At 38.2% G+C, this 9,900-nt stretch overlaps 1 pseudogene; it reads left to right on the forward strand.

Annotated features, from left to right (window-relative positions):
- Positions 1-8,505, forward strand: part of LOC134316986 (NLR family CARD domain-containing protein 3-like) — a 95,111-nt pseudogene extending 86,606 nt beyond the window's left edge.
- Positions 8,506-9,900: the final 1,395 nt, after the last annotated feature.

Here is a 9,900-nt window from a genome sequence, read left to right on the forward strand (position 1 = left end):
CTGATGAAAGGAAACCTGATCTTCTATGAGGCAGACCTGATGGGGTGTGGCATTGATGTTCGAGAAGCCTCAGTCTACTCAGGTGTGTGTACACAGATCTTCAGAGAGGAGTTTGGACTTCACCAGAGTAAAGTGTACTGCTTTGTTCATATGAGCATTCAGGAACATCTCGCAGCTCTATATGTGCACCTGACCTTCATGAACGAAAAGAAAAATGTTCTTCAACAGAGTGAGTCCTCAAAACTGAGGACCCTGAAGAGAAAACAAATCTCAGATCTTCACAAGAGTGCTGTAGATCATGCATTACAGAGTAAGAATGGACATCTGGATCTTTTTCTTCGCTTTCTTCTGGGTCTCTCACTGACGTCCAATCAGAATCTCTTACAAGCCTTAGTGACACAAACAGGAAGTGACTCTCACAACCAAGAGGAAACAGTTCAGTACATTAAGAAGAAGATCAGTGAGAATCCCTCAACAGAGAAATCCATTAATCTGTTCCACTGTCTGAATGAACTGGATGATCATTCACTAGTTCAGGAGATCCAACAATATCTAAAATGTGGAAAAATACAACACACCGAACTCTCTGATTCTCAGTGGTCAGCTCTGGTCTTCATCTTACTTACATCTGCAGAGGAGCTGGATGTGTTTAACCTGAGTGATTATACCAACCAATACAGCTTATCAGAGGAGGTTTTTCTGAAACTGATGCCGGTGGTTGCCGAATCCAGAGCAGCTCGGTGAGTAATACTGAAGCTTCCTGTTACACTAGAATACTGATGTTATAGTTTTTTATTTATTTTTATTATGGTGGAATTAAAATATATATTTTTCAGTATATAACTTATAACGCTAGGTAATATGTTTCAGAATCATAATTATAGGATTCAGTTTGTTGGATGTGTAAAACATCCACATTTGCCAAAAACTGTGTTCATAAACCGATACTCATATAATAAATGTTTTACTACAACCATAAATCACAAAAAAGCAAATAATAAAGGTTCTTTAATTTACTTTGACTTTTATTTGATTGCAGACAAAATGAACCTGAGATGCACTATATTGCCAAAAGTATTCGCTAGTCTGCCTTCACACTTATATGAACTTGAGTGACTCCCATTCTTAATCCATAGGATTTTATATAATGTAAAAGCTTTAACTCTTTTGGGAAGGCTTTCCACAAGGTTAAGGAGGTGTTTATGGGAATTGTTTACCATTCTTCCAAAGAATGCTCTAATTCATTCCAAAGGTGTTCTACTGGGTTGAGGTCAGTACTCTGTGCAGGCCAGTCAAGTTTTTCCACACCAAACTGGCTCATCCACGTCTTTATAGACCTTGTGCTTTGTGCACTGGTGTGCAGTCATGTTGGAACAGGAAGGGGCCATCCCCAAACTGTCGGGAGCATGAGATTGTCCAATATCTCTTGGTATGCTGAAGCATTAAGAGTTCCTTTCTCTGGAACTAAGGGGCCGAGCCAGACTCCTGAAAAACACCCCCACACCATAATCCCCCCTCCACCAAACTTTACACTCGGCACAATATAATCAGACAGGTACCGTTCTCCTGCCAACCTCCAAACCCAGACTCGTCCATCGGATCGCCAGACAGCGAAGCATGATTCGTCACTTCAGAGAACACGTCTCCACTGCTCTAGAGTCCAGTGACGGCGTGCTTTACACCACTGCATCTGACACTTTGCATTGCACTTGGTGATGTAAGGCTTGGATGCAGCTGCTTGGCCATGGAAACCCGTTCCATGAAGCTCTACACACTGTTCTTCAGCTCATCTGAAGGCCACATGATATTTGGAGGTCTGTAGCGATCGACTCTGCAGAAAGTTGGTGACCTCTGTGCACTATGTTCCTCAGCATCCGTTGACCCCGCTCTGTCATTTTACGTGGCTACCACTTCGTGGCTGAGTCGCTGTCATTCCCAATCACTTCCACATTGTTATAATAGCACTGACAGTCGACTGTGGAATATTTAGTAGCAAGGAAATTTCACGACTGGACTTCTTGCACAGGTGGCATCACGGTACCACGCTGACCCATTCTTTCACTAATGTGTGTAGAAGCAGTCTGCATGCCGAGGTGCTTGGTTTTATACACCTGTGGCCATGGAAGTGAATGGAACACCTGAATTCAATTATTTGGATGGGTGAGCGAATACTTTTGGCAATATAGTGTATTTCATGTTTTATCTACTCAACTTCATTTAATTTATTAATAAACATCCATTCCTCCATTCCTGCATTTCAGACCGGCAACACAATCCAAAACGAAGGGGGTGGGGGTGAAGGGGTGGTGTAGTTGGGTGCAATTTAGGGCTAGTAATGAGAAAATTATTAAAATGTTAAAAAACAATGAACCTCAAAGAAAGATTGGAAGGGATTTGCATATTTCTCCCTCTACAGTGCAGAATATCATTTCAGTACGTAAAGGCCAAGGGCGCAAGCTTAATCTGAACGCTCGCGATCTTCCATCCCTCATGATCAAGAACTGTCACTCAACAATAGCTGATATAATCACATGGGTGAGGGATTAGTTCATCAGACCTTTATCAAGCTCTACAATAAAGAGTTACTGCACACATGATACTTACAACTTTACTGTGCAAAAAAGCCTTGTTAACCATGTCCAGAAGCGGCGTCGACTTCTCTGGGCTCTGATACATCTAGGATGGACCATCACACAGTGGAAATGTGTATTGTGGTCAGATGACTCAGCATTCCAGGTCTTTTTTTTGGGAAAAAAAGACACTATGTGCACAGACTGTTATCAGCAACAAGTCCAAAAGCCAGGGTCTGTCATGGTATGGGGGTGTGTCAGTACCAGGGTCTGTCATGGTATGGGGTGTGTCTGTACCAGGATGTGTTATGGTATTGGGGTGTGTCAGTACCCTTGGTAAAGGTCATTTACACTCTGTGATGCAGCATTAATGTCCCCAATAGAGAATGCAATCAAATAAAAGTCAAAGTAAATATAAGAAACTCTGTGTTTTTTATTGCTGTCCCAACTGATTTGGGGTTGTAATAAATTTTAATACGGTGATGATTTAATGATAAAATATTTACAACATGAATGAAATAAAAATAAATAAATTGAACCGAGTAATTGATCATAATTACTGTCACAATAAACACAATGTTCATCACTATAATGATGTTCTGCAGTGATGTTCAGACCACATCATAGGTTCTGCTACCATGTACAGTCGTCCAGCAGAATGTCGTCACATAGTGTAACTGGATCCAATTTGAACATCACGTCCAGATTCTCAGCGTTAGGTTTTATTCTCTTACAGAAGTGATTATGATAAACTCATGCATTAAATAATAAATTATGTAAATAATTTATTATAATAATATAATACATTTTATTTGTACTTTGTTGATTTTACTGTTTCACAGAGATTCGTCCACACTGATTGTAGAGTGTAGTGACTCTGTAGATGATGAAGTTCCTCTAGAACTGAGAGAATGAAGAGTGGATCATTGTTCTCTCTGCAGGTTGTGTTATTGTGGTGTATCAGATGAAGGTTGTTCTGCTCTGGCTTCAGCTCTGAGATCAAACCCCTCACACCTGAGAGAACTCGATCTGTCTGGAAATAATCTAGGAGATTCAGGAGTGAAGCGTCTCTCTGCTGTACTGGAGAATCCTCACTGTAAACTGGAGATACTGAGGTAAGATCATCTCTCTGAGAATCACACATGAGCTGCTCCTCACTAACTCATCTTCTCTAATAGTGAGACTGAAACAGAGGATTTAGGTTTGAATGGAAGTTGTGTCATTACCAGAGATGGGGATGCACACACAGCAACTTCAGACTTGAGGAGGAATTACTTCTGATTTATGTTTACATCAGATCAGAATATCTTAGTGTTAGATTCTTCACATCTGTTTTGTTTTAAACATTAATATGTTAACCTTCCTGTTAATTCATATTGTAAAATCACCAACAACAAATAGAACACTATTAGCAGTTTCCTCACTGCCTGAAGGAAATCCAAATTCTCAGCCAGAGTTTTTCTCCATCTGCTAAAACCTTTTATAAAAGAACTAAATGTTTATAATCAACATTAAACCATTAAAGTTTTCATCATGGAGTCAGAGAGGAGGAACCAGTCTGGTACAGTAATTCAGAAATGGCTGCTCATGATCATCATCATCAAGAAAAAATCCAGCAAACCAATTCTAATAGCACCACCTGAAACAGAGCATCTGTATATCCCATATCTATTTATCTAATGTTAGTGCCTAATTTTAACTTACAGTGTATCACAAAAGTGAGTACACCCCTCACATTTCTGCAAATATTTTATTATATCTTTTCATGGGACAACACTATAGAAATAAAACTTGGATATAACTTAGAGTAGTCAGTGTACAGCTTGTATAGCAGTGTAGATTTACTGTCTTCTGAAAATAACTCAACACACAGCCATTAATGTCTAAATGGCTGGCAACATAAGTGAGTACACCCCACAGTGAACATGTCCAAATTGTGCCCAAAGTGTCAATATTTTGTGTGACCACCATTATTATCCAGCACTGCCTTAACCCTCCTGGGCATGGAATTCACCAGAGCTGCACAGGTTGCTACTGGAATCCTCTTCCACTCCTCCATGATGACATCACGGAGCTGGTGGATGTTAGACACCTTGAACTCCTCCACCTTCCACTTGAGGATGCGCCACAGGTGCTCAATTGGGTTTAGTCCATCACCTTTACCTTCAGCTTCCTCAGCAAGGCAGTTGTCATCTTGGAGGTTGTGTTTGGGGTCGTTATCCTGTTGGAAAACTGCCATGAGGCCCAGTTTTCGAAGGGAGGGGATCATGCTCTGTTTCAGAATGTCACAGTACATGTTGGAATTCATGTTTCCCTCAATGAACTGCAGCTCCCCAGTGCCAGCAACACTCATGCAGCCCAAGACCATGATGCTACCACCACCATGCTTGACTGTAGGCAAGATACAGTTGTCTTGGTACTTCTCACCAGGGCGCCGCCACACATGCTGGACACCATCTGAGCCAAACAAGTTTATCTTGGTCTCGTCAGACCACAGGGCATTCCAGTAATCCATGTTCTTGAACTGCTTGTCTTCAGCAAACTGTTTGCTGGCTTTCTTGTGCGTCAGCTTCCTTCTGGGATGACGACCATGCAGACCGAGTTGATGCAGTGTGCGGCGTATGGTCTGAGCACTGACAGGCTGACCTCCCACGTCTTCAACCTCTGCAGCAATGCTGGCAGCACTCATGTGTCTATTTTTTAAAGCCAACCTCTGGATATGATGCCGAACACGTGGACTCAACTTCTTTGGTCGACCCTGGCGAAGCCTGTTCCGAGTGGAACCTGTCCTGGAAAACCGCTGTATGACCTTGGCCACCATGCTGTAGCTCAGTTTCAGGGTGTTAGCAATCTTCTTATAGCCCAGGCCATCTTTGTGGAGAGCAACAATTCTATTTCTCACATCCTCAGAGAGTTCTTTACCATGAGGTGCCATGTTGAATATCCAGTGGCCAGTATGAGAGAATTGTACCCAAAACACCAAATTTAACAGCCCTGCTCCCCATTTACACCTGGGACCTTGACACATGACACCAGGGAGGGACAACGACACATTTGGGCACAATTTGGACATGTTCACTGTGGGGTGTACTCATTTATGTTGCCAGCCATTTAGACATTAATGGCTGTGTGTTGAGTTATTTTCAGAAGACAGTAAATCTACACTGCTATACAAGTTGTACACTGACTACTCTAAGTTATATCCAAGTTTCATGTCTATAGTGTTGTCCCATGAAAAGATATAATGAAATATTTGCAGAAATGTGAGGGGTGTACTCACTTTTGTGATACACTGTATGTGTGCATGGTAAACACCAATGTGCACTAATGCTTTATTAGCTTACTAGCAGATCATATTATTTATGTGTGAACAGAATCTGTTATGAACTTGTACTACCCCAAATCAGAAAAAGTTGGGACAGCATGGAAAATGCAAATAAAATAAAAACAGAGTTTCTTAAATTTTCTTAAATGTCAGATGGGATAAACCTGAGATTTTTTTTTGTTTTATCTGCTCAACTTCATTTCATTTATTAATAAACATCCATTCCTGCATTTCAGTCCAGCAACAGATCCCCAAAAAAGTTGGACGTGGGCAGTTTAGGGCTAATGAGTTGAAAAAGCTAAATAATTATGTAATTTTAAACAGGTGATTGTAATCATGGTTTGGTACAAAAGCAGCATCCAGGAAAGGCTGAGTGGATCCTCTGATCATCTTTACTCATCAGAGACTGTTTGATGAGCAAAGATGATCAGAGGATCTCCAGAACGAGACAAAATAAAAGCTGAAACACTAAATCACTTGGTCTCCTCTGTGCCAAAACATCTTTTAAGTGGTAACAAGGAACGGCAACATTACAAAGTGGTAAATGCTTTACTGTCCCAACTTTTTTTGGAATGTGTTGCAGGCCTAAACTGCAGGAATGTTTAATAAGACAGGGTCAGTAATACCAAAATACATGATGAAATAACGCTTTTGTGGTTTTTGTCGATGTCTGTAATTTCATCATTGGGATCAGTTTACAACCTTTGGAAAATCTGTCAAGATAACCGTATTACTAGGCAGATCGGTGATGAAGTCCACACAAACGTGTGACCAGGGCCTCTCAGGGGTAGGCAAAGGTTCTAACAGCCCATCAGTCTAAGGGTTTTGCTTTGGGCACAAATGCTGCATGATTTAACAAAACCTGACACTTATTTGTTTATTTGAGGCCAACAGAACTTATTACTTATTACTGGCAGGTGTGTTCAATTCCAGGGTGGCCAGTGCTAAGGGAGGTATGAACCTGCTCGATAACCTGTTTTCTCAGTGAATCAGGCACAAATTCTTTACTTTCTGGGCAGTCTGCGGGAATCGGTTCACCTCCCCTCTCTCAGTCCCATTTTCACAATCACCATCGGTTCATTCTCCACATCATGACTTTGTGGTAATGAACTTTGTAGTAACCACACTGAGTTGATGTTTTTCACCAAAAGACCAGGGTCTTTAAAGAGTCCAAGATGGACGCTGATTAGGATCAGCTGAGCCACCAGCCAGATTGTACTCAGGCTTATGATTATAAACAGTAAAGATCTGATCATTGTTCTCTCTGCAGGTTGTATAATTGTGGTGTATCAGATGAAGGTTGTTCTGCTCTGGCTTCAGCTCTGAGATCAAACCCCTCACACCTGAGAGAACTCGATCTGTCTAAATATAATACAACAGAATCAGGAATGAGGCTTCTCTCTGATCTGAAGAATGATGAACGTTTCAGACTGGAGGTTCTGAGGTGAGTAAGAACTAACACCCTTAATAGAGATGGTTAAAAAGTCATAAATTGTCTATGTAGATCAATCACACACTGATGTTAGGAGATAAATCAAACCTAATTCAAGTACATTTATTTCTAGAACATAAACAAGAAAAAAGTCCCCCCTCATTAAGTACTTTGGCAACACAGCACTGAGTCTTCTTCTACAATGCTTGATAAGACTTAAACCTGAATTAAGTGCTTATTGCAAAAATTTTTTTTTTCATATTTCAGGAGTCCAACCTGTTGTTCTTCACACCCTGATGCTCTGTGATGAACCCAAATACATTTGAATAAATATTAAACTCTTCTGATCAGTGTAATTGTGTTAATTTAGAGCTTACGGTACAACTCATGTCATGTCAATTTACTAAACAACTGCTGAGTCCAGTTTCAGCACAACACCTGTTTACTCTACATGCTGCTGATGTGAGAATCCTGATCTCTGCTCAGTTTTTAATTCTAATATTAAATGTTCACTGTTGAAAATGAATCCAATCTTTTTAACAGACAACATCAATTCACACTGATAATCAGTAAATTATTAACATCATTAACACCAAGAAAATACTGAGCAGAAAAAGTGTTAATAAATCTAAACATGTTAATAAGTATAAACATGATTCTTAGCATAGAAATTTACATTTAGCAAAACAAAACACTGTTGATACAAAAAAGCATAAAAATATTTAGTTAAACATGACAGTGAGAAGAAGAGAGAACATGTGAGGTGATGAACTACAAATCAACCATTCCATCATGTTTCCATCATTAAATATGAAAACATAGGACTGTTATTAATTTATTCTTTTATTATTTTCAGGTTTTGGTGATAAACTCAGATGAAGACAGAGATTAAAAGCAGAGAATATTTCTGACCACAGAGGTGATTTACAGATGTGATTAAAACATCTGTACAGGATGTGAATGAGAAGATGAAACTGTGCAGGATTCAGACATCATGACACGAGTGAGAAACTGTAGAAAAGGTTTTAATCACAAGAAGAAAGTGTTTATGATGCTGAATAGATTGTTATTATGATCAGACTCTGGAGACACAGCGCTCGTCCTGTACATTCAACATCTAATTCACTCACATCAGTCACAGATTCATCTGATATTATTAAACCACATTCTGATTTTAATCATGTGTACAGTTATATCAATGAAATCATGATTAATTATTGATTTGTATTGAATCCTGGTGTATATTAATGTGTATAAAACAATAAAACTTTATTATATCAGCATCTGTTGTTTGTATGTTGTGTAAAGTGTGAAGCACAAATGTATGGACACGTTTTGTGTTGGAAATGTTCCTGATGAGCTGAATTCTAGAGAACAATAAACCATTAAACATGAGTAAGAGAGGCGACCAAGAGACCAGAAGGAGGAACAAGACAGTAAAGAACTGTAGCACAAGATTATTATTATTATCATTATTATTATTATTATTATTATTATATCCAGCTGTAACAAAGTGTTTATATTTAATATAACAGATTATTATTATTATTATTATTATTATTATTAATTATATCCAGCTGTAAGTGTTTATATTTAATATAACAGATTATTAGAGCTTAACAAACACAAACACGTAGCTACAAACCTACAAGATCAACATTTCATTACACTGAACATTTTTATTAATAGCTGATATTGACTCATTAAATACATTTTAGATTTAAATCTCTGTAATGTGTTTATATATATATATTCTAATCATACTGTGTTTAATACTTTAAATGTTCTAATATTGTGTTTATCACTGATGGTTTTAATAGTTTATACTTTAACTTGCTGTTCCATATTTCACATTTTTAATGATTGTTTTAATGGTAGAAAAGATGAAATGAAATTGAATGTTTTTACCTGGTTGGTTCATGTTGCTGCTCACAGCTTCAGGTGAACTGGTTCAGTTAAAAAGAGTAAATCAAATCTTACCTGTTAGTTGCTTCTCAGATCTGCTAAAAGAGCCAAAAAATAACATTTACTTCATTAAATAACACAATTCACTTTGTGATTTACTGTGTATTTCCTTTATATAGTCTAATTATAGTGTACAATTTACCGAAATGTCAGCTAATGCTAATGTCTCTTAAACGGGATTCGATTCTCTAATCCAAGCACTGGAAACAGCAAGATTCGATTCCTTAAAGAGTCGATTCGATTTGTGTTAAATATTTAGTTTGATGAAAAATCATCTGACAGGATTTAATTTTATCACATTTTTATCATAAATCATGATAAATCCTCACAAATACTACAGCTTATACACTTTTATGTATAAACAGAGTAAAAATAAATACCTCACCTTCCATTCCTTCTACATCCTGAAGTAAAAATGTAAATAAACTGAGGTAATAAGTTTATAATTAATTAACTAAATTAATACATTTGATTTAATTATACATTATCTTTTTAATCCTCTGATAAAGCAGAGTTGTTTATCACAAATTAGTTCTTTTAGGTGATAAGATTTAATAACACTGCAGCCGTTGATCTCCCACATCAAAAAGCTTTGAAGTCGAATTGAT

Source organism: Trichomycterus rosablanca, chromosome 1, assembly GCF_030014385.1.
Source record: "Trichomycterus rosablanca isolate fTriRos1 chromosome 1, fTriRos1.hap1, whole genome shotgun sequence".
NCBI lineage: Eukaryota > Metazoa > Chordata > Actinopteri > Siluriformes > Trichomycteridae > Trichomycterus > Trichomycterus rosablanca.